This window comes from Hyla sarda, chromosome 4, assembly GCF_029499605.1.
Source record: "Hyla sarda isolate aHylSar1 chromosome 4, aHylSar1.hap1, whole genome shotgun sequence".
In the NCBI taxonomy this organism is placed as follows: Eukaryota; Metazoa; Chordata; class Amphibia; order Anura; family Hylidae; genus Hyla; species Hyla sarda.
In genome coordinates, this window is record NC_079192.1 from 19,496,424 (window position 1) to 19,511,835 (window position 15,412).

At 40.3% G+C, this 15,412-nt stretch overlaps 6 non-coding genes across 6 annotated transcripts; 4 read left to right on the plus strand and 2 right to left on the minus strand.

Moving 5' to 3' along the window:
• Window positions 1–2,614: 2,614 nt before the first annotated feature.
• TRNAL-UAG (transfer RNA leucine (anticodon UAG)) lies at window positions 2,615–2,696 on the plus strand. The gene has a single exon. It is a non-coding gene; the product is annotated as a tRNA-Leu (tRNA).
• Window positions 2,697–3,533: 837 nt separating this feature from the next.
• On the plus strand, window positions 3,534–3,607 carry TRNAT-AGU (transfer RNA threonine (anticodon AGU)). Its single transcript has one exon. It is a non-coding gene; the product is annotated as a tRNA-Thr (tRNA).
• A 1,688-nt stretch (window positions 3,608–5,295) lies between these two features.
• TRNAL-AAG (transfer RNA leucine (anticodon AAG)) lies at window positions 5,296–5,377 on the minus strand. The gene has a single exon. It is a non-coding gene; the product is annotated as a tRNA-Leu (tRNA).
• A 450-nt stretch (window positions 5,378–5,827) lies between these two features.
• TRNAQ-UUG (transfer RNA glutamine (anticodon UUG)) lies at window positions 5,828–5,899 on the minus strand. Its single transcript has one exon. It is a non-coding gene; the product is annotated as a tRNA-Gln (tRNA).
• Window positions 5,900–11,779: 5,880 nt separating this feature from the next.
• On the plus strand, window positions 11,780–11,861 carry TRNAL-UAG (transfer RNA leucine (anticodon UAG)). Its single transcript has one exon. It is a non-coding gene; the product is annotated as a tRNA-Leu (tRNA).
• Window positions 11,862–14,327: 2,466 nt separating this feature from the next.
• TRNAT-AGU (transfer RNA threonine (anticodon AGU)) lies at window positions 14,328–14,401 on the plus strand. Its single transcript has one exon. It is a non-coding gene; the product is annotated as a tRNA-Thr (tRNA).
• Window positions 14,402–15,412: the final 1,011 nt, after the last annotated feature.

Here is a 15,412-nt window from a genome sequence, read left to right on the forward strand (position 1 = left end):
TCATATAGAAGATCAGAATGGGCTGACATAGTGAGGAGACGTCTGGGCATCAAGTTCTGCAGAGAGAAGATTTAGCTGGAACAAATCCTGGCGGTATGTACCAGCTGAATCAGATAAGGAAAGACTATAGAGAAGACGTCACCTGTAATCACTGATATCATTGTGTATTCTCCCCACTATAGAGAAGACGTCACCTGTAGTCACTGATATCATTGTGTATTCTCCTCACTATAGAGAAGACGTCACCTGTAATCACTGATATCATTGTGTATTCTCCTCACTATAGAGAAGACGTCACCTGTAGTCACTGATATCATTGTGTATTCTCCTCACTATAGAGAAGACGTCACCTGTAATCACTGATATCATTGTGTATTCTCCTCACTATAGAGAAGATGTCACCTGTAATCACTGATATCATTGTGTATTCTCCTCACTATAGAGAAGACGTCACCTGTAGTCACTGATATCATTGTGTATTCTCCTCACTATAGAGAAGACGTCACCTGTAATCACTGATCTCTATAGTGAGGAGAATAAACAATGATATCAGTGATTACAGGTGACGTCTTCTCTATAGTGAGGAGAATACACAATTATATCAGTGATTACAGTTGACGTCTTCTCTATAGTGAGGAGAATACACAATGATAAGACATCACCTGTAGTCACTGATATCACTGTGTATTCTCCTCACTATAGAGGAGACGTCACCTGTAATCACTGATATCATTGTGTATTCTCCTCAATATAGAGAAGAGGTCATCTGTAATCACTGATATCATTCTGTATTCTCCTCACTATGTCCCATCAGAGCTGGAGTTACTTGTAAGTTCTGCAGTTATGATGGGTGAAACAACAACTCCCAGCATCCCCTTACCACTGCTTAGGTCATACTGGGAGCTGTAGTTTTAAATGGTAAAAAATTCTTTAGCACTTTCCCATTCTGTGGCAATTGGTATATTTGATTATTATTCTGACATATGAGCACGGCCTAAGAGTCTTAAACAAGGTTAGGACTGTATGATACATTTAATAATATTGTAAGTTCCGTAATCTTATTTTCTGTCCTCCAACACAAAATACTCCTCCCGAGACTCGACTCTGGATCCGCCCCTGCCTCCTTTCCCGACCTACTATCTCGAACTCCTATCTTGACCTCCTATTCCGACCTCCCATTCCGACCTCATATCCTGTCCTCATTTCCTGACCTCCTATCCCGTATTCCTATCTAGACCTCATATCCTGTCCTAATATCCCGTCTTCATATCCTGACTTCATATCCCGTCCTCATATCTCGACCTCTTATCCCGACCTCCTATCCCAACCTCCTATCCCATCCTCATATTTTATCCTCATATTCTGTCCTCATATCTCAACCTCATATCCCATCCTCATATCCCATCCTCCTATCTCAACCTCATATCCTGTCCTCACATCCAGACCTCGTATCTCGACCTCATATCCCGTCCTTATGTCCCATCCTCATATCCTGTCCTCAGATGGGACTGATTTGTGATGAAGATATTGTAAGCTAAAAAATAGAAGGGGACGTGGCTTTGTGGGACTGGGCGTGATTTGCAAGCCAGGCAGATTACCATAACACTGTGGCTAGCTTTTTGTGAACTTGTATTTCCTGTTTGACTTTTCTTTTTTTTGCCTACAATTCCCACAATTCCACTTTTCTCCCTCCCACACATCAGCCACCCCACCCATTAAAACATAAATGAGCTGCATCTATTCAAATCAGTGTGGTTTTAAATCAGGGTGCCTCCAGCTGTTGCATTAGTTGCAGATTGATCTCTCTCCCACTAAGCGATCCCTCCACCCATTGAAGCAGACTGGCTCCCTGTCATCAGCTGACTAGTGATGTCAGGTCTTGGTCGCATTGCAACCTGGGAAAAATCTGAGACAACAGTCATTTTGTTTGCTGTTAAAAATAAATATTGGGGTGAAAATCACAGAAGAATTGTGAGAAAACCATCACACACAGGTACAGACACTATATTGTGGACTACACTAACTTTACAGCCCCTGAAGCATAGTCAAATAGAATCAATTCCTGGAATACCCCTTTAGAGGGCTTATCGAGGAATAGAAAAACATCAGAAAAACAAAACAAAACAAAAAAAAAACACTTCCCATCTGTCTCCAGGTTGGGTGTGGTATTACAACTTGGCTCCATTCACTACAATGGAACTGATCTGGAGAACCACACTCAACCTGCTGGGTCTGCTGGTCTTTATGAGGTTAAAGAGTAGCCCCAATGGTGATATGACACATGACTATTGTGCAGCCCCATGCATGTAATTTTACCTCTAATTTATCTTAATTTTTAATTTGACCCCTAAATGCCTCAATGAGTCTCCTTTTTCCCGCTCAGTGACTCTCTTCTCAGCTCGTAGCTGTGTGAATGTATGCAGGTAGAGACACGGCATAATGGGATTCTTTGGGATTTGTACAGGATATGGAATTCACACAACTACTGTGAAGAGTGATGATAGCAAATGAAGATAACTTGGTAAATGATGGTGCTGCATGGCAGCCATTCTTTATGCTTTGAAGCGTTCATTCATTTTTTACCTATCAATCCATCTTTCAATGAACATGTAAGGGTAGTGTGGCCGAGCGGTCTAAGGCGCTGGATTTAGGCTCCAGTCTCTCTGGAGGCGTGGGTTCGAATCCCACCACTGCCATTTATTTTTTATTATTAATTTAAAAATTTGTATTACCTTTCTTTAACCCTCCTAAAGGCTTCTAAGAATGTGCTGTGGTATCTGCCACCAGATTTGCTATATGTGGATTTGAAAGATATAAAATTTCTTCTTGTCTATTTATTCAGGAACTTTTTGTAATTCAAAGTTAGGGAAATATCACAAACTGAACATAATATGGTCAAGTGGGAAAATTCATTATAACCACATACCCCATACCACCGAACCGATCAAACCACAAGGGACACAAAAATAAGGATATAATCAGAAAAACTTTATTGAAAATTCAGATAACATTTAAAAATGAATGGCAGAAATTGGACTAACCCTAGCTGCAAATAAATGGGATAATTCTCTAATAATTATTCATATAGGACATAGATAGATAATTAAATAAATAAATAAATAATAATATAGGACACAGATAAATAAATAATATAGGTCACAGATAAATAAATAATTCAATAGGTCACAGATAAATAGAGAAATACAGATAATTCATGTAGGTAACAGATAGATAAATAAATGAATAATCAAACCCATATTGTACACAATATATAGTAAGTGCTGTACCACATATACTAATTACAGCAATCACCCCTACGTGGTTTCACTGTTAGGCTTACTCAGGGAATTAATGATGTATTTTTATTATTTAAATGCCATTAGTCCTAATTTGTTGTAGGTACAGGATATTCCCATATTCACACATTAATGCAGAAAACGTAACAACAACAAAAAAAAATTAAGGTTCCACTGAGATTTGAACTCTGGATATAGAGTCCAGTGTGCACACCATTACAATGTAACTGAATATGTGGCGCTGTGGCTTAGTTGGTTAAAGCGCCTGTCTAGTAAACAGGAGATCCTGAGTTCGAATCTCAGCAGTGCCTTGTCCTTTTCTTACAGTCTCTTCCAGGTTTTTCTATATCATTATAAGTAAATATCTGTTCAAACAACAACAAATCAAACACAATGTGGCCGGACGGCTGGAGCCTAATATACTCTCTGGACACTTTATAAGGCACACCTTGCTAGAACTGAGCTTGATCCCTTTTGCTATAATTTTTCATGGCATTTTTTCTACAAGGTGCTGAAAAGATTTCCCCCAGGATATTTCTTCTTTTTTGAACCATTCAGACTAGAGATGGTTATGTGAGAAATACTAAATAATTACATTAGTGTGGTCTAAGATGATAAGAGGTGCTCAACCCCAAGTGCAATTGTGCACCTACATTGGAGTGGAGGACCTGCACTTGTGGACCTCAATATGGTTCCACTCCTGTGGTAAATGTAAACAATGACATTAGCTAACCCTCAACACTGATGCAAGCGGTGAGTGCAGGATTTTCCTGGATTTTTGGTATGTGATATTATACTTCCTCTGGGCACCTACCTGTCCTTTTGCACCCTCTGCATTTGGAAGAAGAAGCTGCACCTAAGGCAACTGTGCAATATTATGGCACGCTACGTTTTCTTTTCCAGTTCACGCCAGACCTACTCCTGAATCGGCTATGGTCCCATCACCTTTTCCCCCTGTTACAGCAGTAGACATTGGTGCAATGATCTTGGATCAGGCTTCTGTTTTGTTCTCCTTTGTGACACATGGGGCGAGATTTATCAAAAACTGTGCAGAGGAAGAGTGATGCAGTTGCCCTTGGCAACCAATCAGATCGCTTCTTTTATTTTTAAAGAGATCTTCGAAAAATGAAAGAACCAATCTAATTGGTTGCAATGGGCAACTTCACCTCTCTTCCTCCACACAAGTTATTTTCTTTTTGAATTTCTTTTCTGTCTGACCACAGTGCTCTCTGCTGACACCTCTGTCCATGTCAGGAACTGTCCAGAGCAGGAGAAAGTCACCATAGCAAACCTTTCCTGCTCCGGATAGTTCTTCACATGGACAGAGGTGTCAGTAGAGAACACTGTGGTCAGACAGAAAAGAAATTCAAAAAGAAAAGAACTTCCTCTGTAGTATACAGCAGCTGATAAGTACTGGAAGAATTAAGATTTCTTTTTTAATAGAAGTAATTTACAAATCTGTTTAACTTTCTGGCACCAGTTGATTAAAAATAAATGTTTTCCAGAGGCGTACCCCTTTAAGTAAATATATTTAGTGTTAAAGGGGTACTCCGCAGCTCAGCATTTGGAACAAACTGTTCTGAATGCTGGAGGTGGGAGCTTGTGAAGTCATAGCCCCGCCCCCTCATGACGTCACGCCCTGCCCCCTCAATGCAAGTCTATGGGAGAGGGCGTGATGACTGTCATGCCCCCTCCCATAGACTTGCATTGAGGGGGCGGGGTATGACATCATGAGTGTGCGGGTATATGACGTCACGAGCTCCCGGCATTGGCTCCAGTGTTTGGAACAGTTTGTTCCAAACGCTGAGCAGCAGAGTACCCCTTTAATATTGTCCCATAGATAACAATGATAGATTACCTCTAACAGCCTGGGGTCCGGGATATATTCCCAAAATGTATAATATAGTTGTTAATAGAATAATAGAGTTGTTTTCTGCAATAGAACATTCATAAGGTCCAAAATATAGAGTAAAAAACCCGAGAATTCACAAAAGCTTGTTGGCAGCGGTGGGATTCGAACCCACGCCCCCGAAGAGACTGGAGCCTTAATCCAGCGCCTTAGACCGCTCGGCCACGCTACCTTGTGTATATTGGCTTCCCCACATGTAAATTGTGCCGATAATCATGTACAGAATTTTCTATGATCTGTCGGGGTCCGGGTGATAGTGGGAACCTGTCATCACTCTTACGGTTTGTTCACTCCTTCAGATTTTATTTACACTTAGTGAATGCAAAGTCATAAATGGATTTGGAAAGAGAAGTCTCAGTTTTTCCTTTATATACATCCTTCATTTCTCTGTTTCTGGCTCTTTCTTTCTGCCACCAGTTTATTTAAAAAAAAATATTTTCCACTGGAGTACTCCTTTAAGTGCTACTCTCCCTAAATTAATAAAATGTTGAATATTAAGATACTTTGAAATTTTTACTTTGAGACATAACCAGTGATTTAATATTACAATAACTAAAGTTAAAAGTTTGTGTATCAGAAAATAACCAGATATATACTTACTGATGATAATAACTAAAACATAAGGTCCCACCGAGATTTGAACTCGGATCGCTGGATTCAAAGTCCAGAGTGCTAACCATTACACCATGGAACCTGTTGCACAGTTGTGATTTACCTGTCATTATACAGAGATGGGACAAGAGATAATTATATGACAGTAAATTATTCACAGCAAAATCCCAGTGCTCTTGACAGTTCCTGACACGGACAGAGGTGTCAGCAGAGAGCACTGTGGTCAGTCTGAAAAAAAATTCAAAAAGGAAAGAACTTCCTCTGTAGTGTACATTAAACAAAACAGGGCCGGATGGCTAGAGCCAAATATACTCTCATATCCTCTCTCTGGACACTTTATTAGGTACACCTTACTAGTACAGGGCTGGATCCCTTTTTTGCTATCATTTTGTATGGCATTTTTCCTACAAGGTGTTAAAAACATTCCTCACTGGAAATTTTTTCTTTTTCTTGGACCATTCTCTGTAAACCCTAGAGATGGTTGTGCATGAAAATCCATCTAGCGCCAATCATGTCACATTCAAAGTCACTTAACTCCTTAAGGACCCAGCCAATTTTCAGTGTAGGACCCGGCCATTTTTTGCACATCTGACCACTTTCACTTTAAGCATTAATAACTCTGGGATGCTTTTACCTTTCATTCTGATTCCGAGATAGTTTTTCCGTGACATATTCTACTTTAACATAGTGATAAAATTTTGTCGATACTTGCATCATTTCTTGGTGAAAATTTCCAAAATTTGATGAAAATTTTTTACATTTTGCATTTTTTTTTTAACTTTGAAGCTCTCTGCTTATAAGGAAAATGAATATCCCAAATAAATTATATATTGATTCACATACGCAACATGTCTACTTTATGTTTGCATCATAAACTTGACATGTTTTTACTTTTGGAAGACACCAGAGGGCTTCAAAGTTCAGCAGCAATTTTCAAATTGTTCACAACATTTTAAAAATCGAAATTTTTCAGGGACCAGTTCTGTTTTGAAGTGGATTTGAAGGGCCTTCATATTAGAAATACCCCACAAATGACCCCATTATAAAAACTGCACCCCTCAAAGTATTCAAAATGACATTCAAAAGGTTTGTTAACCCTTTAGGTGTTTCACAGGAATAGCAGCAAATTGAAGGAGAAAATTCTAAATCTTCATTTTTTAAACTGGCATGTTCTTGTCGACCCAGTTTTTGCATTTTTACCAGGGGTAAAAGGAGAGAAATCTTCCTAAAATGTGTAACCCAATTTCTCTCAAGTAAGGAAATACCTCATATGTGTATGTCAATTGTTCGGCGGGTGCACTAGAGGGCTCAGAAGGGACAGAGTGACAGTGGGATTTTGGAGAGTGAGTTTTTCTGAAAGGGTTTTTGGGGGGCATGTCGCATTTAGGAAGCCCCCATGGTGCCAGAACAGCAAAGAAAACCCCACATGGCATACTATTTTGGAAACTACACCCCTCATGGCATATGACAAGGGGTCCAGTGAGCATTAACACCCCACAGGTGTTTCACAACGTTTTGTTAAAGTTGGATGTGTAAATTATTTTTTTTTTCACTTAAATGCTAGTTTTCCCCCAAATTTTTAATTTTTACAAAGGGTCATAGGAGAAAATGCCCTCAAAAATTTGTAACCCCATCTCTTCTGAGTATGTGGAGATCAAGTACTCTGCTGGCGCACTGCAATGCTCAGAAGGGAAGGAGTCACATTAGGCTTTGGCAAAGCAAATTTTGCTGAAATGGTTTTGGGGGGCATGTCCCATTTAGGAAGCCCCCATGGTGCCAGGACAGAAAAATAAACACATGGCATACTATTTTGGAGACTACACCCCTCAAGGAACGTAACAAGGGGTACAGTGAGCCTAAACACCCCACAGGTGTTTCACAGATTTTCGTTAAAGTTGGATGTGTAAATGATTTTCTTTTTCACTAAAATGCTAGTTTCCCCCCAAATTTTACATTTTTACAAGGGGTGATAGGAGAAAATGGCCCCCAAAATATGTAACCCCATCTCTTCTGAGTATTGAACCATCACATATGTGGACGTCAAGTGCACTGCAGGCGCACTACAATGCTCAGAAGAGAAAGAGTCACATTTGGCTTTTGCAAATCAAATTATGCTGAAATGGTTTTTGGGGGGCATGTCCCACTTAGGAAGCCCCTATGGTGCCAGGACAGCAAAAAAAAAAACAAAAAAAAAAACCCACATGGCATACTATTTTGGAAACTACACCCCTCAAGGCACGTAACAAGGGGTACAGTGAGCCTTAATACCCCGCAGGTGTTTGACGACTTTGGATGTGTAAATGATTTTTTTTTTCCACTAAAATGATGGTTTTAACCCAAATTTTACATTTTTATAAGGGGTAATAGGAGAAAATGCCTCCCAAAATGTGTAACCCCATCTCTTCTGAGTATGGAAAAACCCCATGTGTGGACATCAAGTGCTCTGCTGACACACTACAATGCTCAGAAGAGAAGGAGTCACATTTGGCTTTTGCAAAGCAAATTTTGCTGAAATGGTTTTTGGGGGGCATGTCCCATTTAGGAAGCCCCTATGGTGCCAGGACAGCAAAAAAAATGCCACATGGCATACTATTTTGGAAACTACACCCCTCAAGGAACGTAACAAGGGGTACAGTGAGCCTTAATACCCCAGAGGTGTATGACGACTTTTTGTTAAAGTTGGATGTGTAAATGATTTTTTTTTCAACTAAAATGCTGGTTTCCCCCAAATTTTACAAGGGGTAATAGGAGAAATGCCCCTCAATATGTGTAACCCCATCTTTTCCATACATCTCATGGAGTATGGAAATACCCCATGTGTGGACGTCAAGTGCACTGTGGGCACACTACAATGCTCAGAAGAGAAGGAGCCACATTTGCAAATTTTGCTGAAATGGGGGGGGGGGATGTTGCATTTAGGAAGCCCCTATGATGCCAGAACAGCAAAAAAAAAAACACATGGCATACTATTCTGAAAACTAAACCCTTCGAGGCACGTAACAAGGGGAACAGTGAGCCTTAACACCCCACAGGGGTTTGATAAATATTCATGAAGTGGAATGTGAAAAGGAAAAATTCAATTTTTTTACACTAAAATGCTGGAGTTACCCAAAATTTTTCATTTTCACAAGTGGCAAAAGGAGAAAATGTCATTGCAAATGTGTAAATACATTTCTTTGTAGTAAGGACATACCTCATATTTGGCAGTAAACAGCATGCACACCGGTCTCATAGGTGCCGGAGATCAGTCAGGGTCCTTGAGCTTTGTATTTCTCCTATGGAGGAGGAACAGTGGGACCCCCCCTCAAGAGGCGTTACATGGGGTAAATAACTGGCATACACTAAATAACTAAAATGGGGTACAGTGGGACGCAAAATCATAAAAAAGTTCCCAGAATGATGACCCAGAGCATGGCCAAAACTAAAAATATGCCCACCCCAAACCCTATGCTCTGAATCAACATTCTGGGAATGTGATGTGTCTGGCCGTCCCTAACCTGTTGCCTCAAATGCGCACCCCGCTCAGGTGGAGAGAGAGCGCTGCACATTTAAGGCAACATAAATTACTTTAAATTTTATTCTCTTTTTTTATTCTCCTCTCTGTGGACCTCTGCGGACATCTAGTGAGGACAGAGAGGGAAGGGCTGATACAACTTCAATATGTTTAGGTTTATGTTCATACATTTTATTTACTTGGTGATCATAGACTGTGGAAATATGTAAGTGCTACAATATATAGGAAAATATTCATATGTGTACGATGGGGATAAGGATGAAGGATGAGTTTGACTCCTTTACCATTTTATTATTATTATTACTATTTTTATTATTATTATTATTATTATTATTATTATTACTATTTATTTTTGTAGCTCCCTTGGTTCCAGGACACTGTATATATGATAAGTGTTAAATACATAACACAAACACAAGTACAATAAATGTGATAGAGAGTAAATGACTGATAGAGAAGAGAGAGGGACCTGTCTGTAAGGACTTATAATCTACAAGAGGAGGGAAACAGTGAGTGATGGGGACATCTGGTCGTCTATGAGAGGTCAGGGAAGTAGCCATTCGTAGTGTGGTGGTAGTAGGGTTATTATAGGTCATAGGCTTTCTTGTAGAGATGGGTCTTCAGGTTTCTTTTGAAGGTCTTGATGGTGGGTGAGAGCCGGATGTGCCGGGGGATTGAGTTTTGGTGTATGGGGGAAGCTTGGGAGAAGTCTTGGAGATGGTTGTGTAAGGTGCGGATGAGGGGAGAGCACAGGCGGAGGTTGTGAGAGGATCACAGGGTTTATGTGAGGGACCGTATGGGGAGATCAGGTCAGAGATGTATGGGGGGGGGGGAATACAGGTTGTGGACGACCTTGTATGTCATGGGGAACAGTTTAAGCTGAATTCATTGGGCAACGGGTAAAGCCAGTGAATTGATTGGCCGAGGGGAGCGGCAGAGGAGGAGCAAGGGGATTGGTGGATAAGTCAGGCAGAAGAGTTGAGGATGGATTGGATGTTCAGACAATGTCCAGTAGGGGGATGGTATAAGCTCCCGAGAACTTTCAATTTTTTTACGCTTTTTTTTTTGGTCCCCATAGGTGGCTATATCATATATTCTTGCGATTGCATACACTGTACAATACTAAGCTTTTGCTCAGCATTGATCAGTGTTATCCAGGATCTCCTGCTTTAGCCTGCTGAGGCTTCCTGGAGCATTGGAGCACCAATCAAACAGCAAGGATGCAGGTAAGGGCTCTCCCACCATCCACTCAGCCAATTGGGGCTCCGCAATTTCGCCACGGATGTCCCGATCAGCTCTTTTAGAGCTAACTTACCATGTTAAATCTCACATTTAGATGCCACAATCAACTTTGGGATGAGGATGACTATAAAACTTTCCAAACAGCAACCATAATGACTACCAGGAATCAGTAGTGCAACAGCCCGTGGCTAGCGGCAATATACAGTTTATGCACGCTCTATTATATACGGGTCTTCTTGTGACAGAATAACGTTATCATCCTGAGCAGAGGCTGTGATTTTAGTTATACACTGACACCTAGTGGTCTTTTTAAGACAGTGCCCCTAATTTTTTCCCAATTTTATACTAATAAAAGTTTCATTTTAAAGGGGGGAATTTGTAGTTTAGGGGGTGCCCCTTGCGGGGGGGGGGTGACCCCTAAAGGTTGTTGGGATTTATTAATCCCTTTGGGATGTGGTGGCTTGCAATCAACTTTGATTGTGGCTTCTAAAGGGTTAATACCAGGCATCAGCCCAATCGGCAATGTCCTGCATTAACCATGGGTCCTGGTTGCTATCAGCCACCCACCTGGTATGAAGTGTGATCAGCTCGTGAGTGTGCTTCAAGCTGCGGGAGCGACACCAATGTGTACCAGTGGAATCTCACATGTGTCCCAGTCCTTAGAATAGGTACTGATAGCAGTGTGGAGAAAGGGAAGGGTGTCTCTTTCTCTGTCCTTGTCAGAGGCGACATCACGAGTGCTAGGGCTGACTGTGAACTGGGAACTGTATTCGAAACTTTATTCCACAAGAGAAGGAATCAGAAAGTATAGGAAATAACACGGCACCTGGAAGAGTTTGCAATCTAAAAGCCATAGGCCTTAGGCATGGGCTACACGGGGCCTTGTTGTAGCGCCAGTGATTGAGGGAAAGCTGCAGTCCGCATTTCAGCTGCAACTAACTCATGACTTTGGGCAAACGGGTCCCAGGTGACGAAATCAGTCGTTGACCGTCTACGTTACAAGTTATTGACTCTGGTATATGCTCTCCTGCAAATTTATCTTCATTTTTAATTTGGCCCCTAAATGCCTCAATGAGTCTCCTTTTTCTCGCTCAGAGACTCTCTTCTCAGCTCGTGTGAATGTATGCAGGTAGAGACACGGCATAATGGGATTCTTTTTTTACCTATTGGTTTGCCTATCTATGCATCCATCCTAGAAAATATAAGGGTAGTGTGGCCGAGCGGTCTAAGGCGCTGGATTTAGGCTCCAGTCTCTCTGGAGGCGTGGGTTCGAATCCCACCACTGCCAAGTCTCTCTTTTTTTTTTATTTTTTTTATATATTTTAAATAACTACATTTTAATTACCCTTATAACCACATACCACCGAACCGATCAAACCACAACAGATAATGAGAAAAACTTTATAGAAAATTAAGATAACATTTAAAAATGAATGGCAGAAGTTGGACTAACCCTAGATGCAAATAAATGGGATCATTTTCTAATAATTATTCATATGGGTCATAGATAGGTAAATAAATAAACAAAAATTCATACAAGTAACAGATAGATTAATAAATACATAATAATTCAAATAGGTCACAAATAGACAAATAAATAAAGAAATAAAGATAATTCATATAGGTAAGAGATAGATAAATAAATAAATAAATAAATAATCAAACCCATATTGTACATAATATATAGTAAGTGCTGTACCACATATACTATTTACAGCGATCACCCCTACGTGGTTTCACTGTTAGGCTTACTCAGGGAATTAATGTTTTATTTTTATTATTTAACCCCTTAAGGACCCGGGGTTTTTCCGTTTTTGCATTTTCATTTTTTTCCTCCTTACCTTTAAAAAATCATGACTCTTTCAATCTTTCATCTAAAAATCCATATGATGGCTTATTTTTTGCACCACCAATTCTACTTTGTAATGACATCAGTCATTTTACCCAATAATCATTGTGAGACAAAATTGAAATAAAAAAACGCCATTTTGTAACTTTTGGGGCTTCCGTTTCTACGTAGTAAATTTTTCGGTAAAAATGACACCTTATCATTATTTTGTAGGTCCATACGGTTAAAATGATCCCCTATTTATATAGGTTTGATTTTGTCGTACTTCTGGAAAAAATCAAAACTACATGCAGGAAAATGTATACATTTAAAATTGTCATCTTCTGACCCCTATAACTTTTTTATTTTTCTGTGTATGGCGCGGTATGAGGGCTCATTTTTTGCACCGTGATCTGAAGTTTTTAGCGGTACCATTTTTGCATTGATAGGACTTATTGGTAGCTTTTTATTCCTTTTTTCATGATATAAAAAGTGACCAAAAATGCACTATTTTGGACTTTGGAATTTTTTTGCGCGCACGCCATTGACCGTGAGGTTTAATTAACAATATATTTTTATAATTCGGACATTGCCTCACGCGGCGATACCACATATGTTTATTTTTATTTACACAGTTTTTTATTTTATGGGAAAAGGGGGGTGATTCAAACTTTTAATAGGGAAGGGGTTAAATGATCTTTATTCACTTTTTTTCCACTTTTTTTTGCAGTGTTATAGCTCCCATAGGGACCTATAACACTGCACACACTGATCTCTTATACTGATCATTGTTATCCCATAGGGACCTATAACACTGCACACACTGATCTCTTATACTGATCATTGTTATCCCATAGGGACCTATAACACTGCACACACTGATCTCTTATACTGATCATTGTTATCCCATAGGGACCTATAACACTGCACACACTGATCTTTTACATTGATCACTGGTTTCTCATAGGAAACCAGTGATCGATGACTCTGCCGCTTGACTGCTCATGCCTGGATCTCAAGCACTGAGCAGCCATTTGGCGATCGGACAGCAAGGAGGCAGGTAGGGACCCTCCAGCTGTCCTGTAAGCTGTTCGGGATGTTGCGATTTCACCGCGGCTATCTCGAACAGCTCCCTGAGCTAACCAGCATGGTTTCACTTTCATTTTAGACGCAGCGTTCAACTTTGAACTCTGCGTCTAAAGGGTTAATAGTGCGCGGCAGCGCAATGAATGCGGCGCTATTAACCACGGGTCCCGGCCGTTGTTAGAGGCCGGTCCCGACCCGCTATGATGAGGGGCCACGCCGTGGCCCCGCGTTATAGATCAGGAGCAGACTCAGGGTGTACAGGTACGCCATGGGTCCTTAAAGGGGTATTGCAGGCAAAAACTTTTTTTTTACATATCAACTGGCTCCGGAAAGTTAAACAGATTTGTAAATTACTTCTATTAAAAAATCTTAATCCTTCCAATAGTTTTTAGCTTCTGAAGTTGAGTTGCTGTTTTCTGTCTAACTGCTTTCTGATGACTCACGTTAAATGAGCTGTGCAGCTCCTATGGGGATATTCTCCCATCATGCACAGCTCCCGGGATGTGACATCATTATTGAGCAGTTAGACAGAAAACTTCAGAAGCTAATAACTATTGGAAGGATTAAGATTTTTTAATAGAAGTAATTTACAAATCTGTTTAACTTTCCGGAGCCAGTTGATATATTAAAAAAAGTTTTTGCCTGGAATAGGCCTTTAACAGGTTAAATACCATTAGTCCTAATTTGTTGTAGGTACAGGATATACCCATATTCGTAAAGTGATGCATAAAACAATGTAACAACAACAACAACAACAACAAAAATATTAATGTTCCACTGAGATTTGAGCTGTAAATATAGTGTCCAGTGTTCACACCATAACACTACATCTGAATGTGTGGCGCTGTGGCTTAGTTGGTTAAAGCGCCTGTCTAGTAAACAGGAGATCCTAAGTTCGAATCTCAGCAGTGCCTTGTCCTTTTCTTACAGTCTCTTCCAGGTTTTTCTATATCATTATAAGTAAATATCTGTTCAAACAAGAACAAATCAAACACAATGGGGCCGGACGGCTGGAGCCTAATATACTCTCTGGACACTTTATTAGGCACACCTTGCTAGAACCGAGCTTGATCCCTTTTGCTATAATTCTTCATGGCATTTTTTCTGAAAAGATTTCCCCCAGGATATTTTTTCTTTTTTTGAACCATTCACGCTAGAGATGGTTATGTGAGAAATACTTAGACCAGTCTGTCTGACTCCAACAACCATACTTCCTTTGGGCACCTACCTGTCCTATCGCCCCCTCCGAGTCTGGAAGAAGCTGCACCTAAGGCAACTGTGCAATATAATGACGTGCTACGTTTTCTTTTCCAGTTCACGCCAGACCTACTCCTGAATCGGCTCTGGTCCCATCATCTTTTCCCGCTGTTACAGCAGTAGACATTGGTGCAATGACCTTGGATCAGGCTTCTGTTTTGTTCTCCTTTGTGAAACATGGGGGGAGATTTATCAAAAACTGTTCAGAGGAAGAGTGGTGCAGTTCCCTTGGCAACCAATCAGATCGCTTCTTTTATCTTTAAAGAGGCCTTTGAAAAATGAAAGAAGCAATCTAATTGGTTGCCATGGGCAACTGCACCTCTCTTCCTCCACAAAATTTCTTATCTTTTTGAATTTCTTTTCTGTCTGACCACAGTGCTCTCTGCTGACACCTCTGTCCAGAGCAGGAGAAAATCCCCATAGCAAACCTTTCCTGCTCCGGACAGTTCCTCACATGGACAGAGGTGTCAGCAGAGAGAACTGTGGTCAGACAGAAAAGAAATTTAAAAAGGAAAGAACTTCCTCTGTAGTATACAGCAGCTGATAAGTACTGGAAGAATTAAGATTTGTTTTAAATAGAAGTAATTTACAAATCTATTGTGAACAGATTTGTGTAGCTCAACCACAATAAATGAGCGAGGTTAACTAAAAGCTCTCTCCCACAGAGA